Below are 1,819 nucleotides of genomic sequence, written 5' to 3'. Positions count from 1 at the left end.
TTTCCTACTCGCAAAGCCTGCGATATGGACGCGATATTACTCCAGAGCATATGCATGACAGCCAGCCTTGAGTTTCTTACTTGCCCTGGGCAAGAGTGAGCGCACCTCCGTTCTCCCCAATCAGCACTGCTCTAGCCAACTGCGTAAACACCCACCATTAAAAAAAAAGAAAAGAAAAAAACTGGAACGTGGGACGGGAGGAGAGACAGAGTGGGATTATGGCGTCTACTGGGTCAGATCGATAGTTAGGCAAATTAAAACTAAAGAAAACCGTATGCAACTTAAGCTTCAAAATGACAGACAACGAACAAAAAAGGTAATTTGCAAGAGCTGCGTCACAGCGCATATCAAAAGCTCCCTTATTGGTTCTGTTTTCAGTACTGGAGAATAAAAGATACATTCTTAGATGTTTTTGTTAGTACGTGAACGTTATCTTACACATTTTATCTCCCCAACAGATTAATTTGAAATAAGTTTATAATGCATGTTGGCTATTCCCAATTCAGAAGAGCGCACACACAGCCTGTGTCTGTGAATGCTTCTCATACTCGCTACTCTCTGCCCGACGCGGCACGAATCCTGTGTCACGGACGAGCCGTTCATGCTTGCCGCACTCACGCAGCCTGTCTCGTAATGCTCGTACTATACTTATATTAAAAAAAAATACCTGCATGTAATTACATCTGTAATTATTTTCTGTAATTACATTTATAGTTACACTGCTGACCCCTCCCTTACACCTTAACCCACCCTTAAACCTACCCATACCACCAAACCTGTCCCTAACCTTACCCATATCCCAACTCAATAGCAGCATGTGTTTTGCAATACAATATGAACAATATGAATAAGTATATTGCACTTATTTTTTATGTAAGTACATAGTAGTTAAAGCCACTTTTCTCATATTTTCAATGTGGTCTCAGATTTTTGTATCCTACTATATATAGTTAATTTAGTGCTGTATTCTGTAGCCCCCAGCAAACATGTCTTGATCCCACATGGACTTGATTTAATTAGCTTAGCTGTAAGGGGCTTGACTTTGAGAATCTCTCTTAGAGTATAAAGGCAGACATGAATATAATGGCTTATGATGCTTAGTACATAACAAATACAAACACTCCTTTGTGCTGTAGCCTATTCCTCACCCCATGTCTCACTCAGCTAATGCAGTGCTAATCAGCCATTGTGTCCTTTCACAGACATTCAGGGACAATGACCGCTCGAACTAATTCAATTAAAAGTTTGACTTTGCACAGTAGTTCTCACTCATTTAACTTGCTCGTCTCTCTCAAATCTACCTATATGTATGTCACAAAATTCCACAGATCCTTCCCTCTGTTCATTCTAATGAACAGAGAGCAGCTCTAGATAAGAGAAAAATGTTCAGCAGTTCAAACAAACACTGCTGTAAAACTGACTCTGAAGTAGGGCTGTGCGATTTGGGGGAAAATATCAAATTGCGATTTTTTTGACAGATATTGCGATTTGATTTGCGATTTTAAATTTGCAAAGTCAAGCTTCAGCTCAATATTGTCAATAATGTGCAGCACAGTATGGGTATCATTACCCTGCTGAAAAAAACAATAGAAACTATCACAGAAATTCTTATAGTTTCCATTAAACCATTACAAAATTCCTTTTTGTTTTGGGCATTATTCCAATAGGAATTACTGTTGTTCTATTGGTTGCCATCTGCCAGATTACATCCCACCAACAGAATCCATCAAATAGACACCATTATAGTTTACATTAAAACCAAACAAATTCCCATTATAACCCTGAAATCCATTACATTTGTTATTGTGTTTTGGGAGGG

General features: G+C 38.9%; 1 protein-coding gene across 1 annotated transcript in view; it reads right to left on the bottom strand.

Moving 5' to 3' along the window:
• LOC107663366 (misshapen-like kinase 1) overlaps nt 1-1,819 on the bottom strand; it is a 49,820-nt gene that overhangs the window by 15,358 nt on the left and 32,643 nt on the right. The window lies entirely within an intron of this gene.

The sequence above is a fragment of the Sinocyclocheilus anshuiensis genome, unplaced genomic scaffold (assembly GCF_001515605.1).
Source record: "Sinocyclocheilus anshuiensis isolate Anshui unplaced genomic scaffold, SAMN03320099.WGS_v1.1 scaffold1531, whole genome shotgun sequence".
In the NCBI taxonomy this organism is placed as follows: domain Eukaryota; kingdom Metazoa; phylum Chordata; class Actinopteri; order Cypriniformes; family Cyprinidae; genus Sinocyclocheilus; species Sinocyclocheilus anshuiensis.
This window is presented reverse-complemented; position numbering and strand designations above follow the sequence as displayed.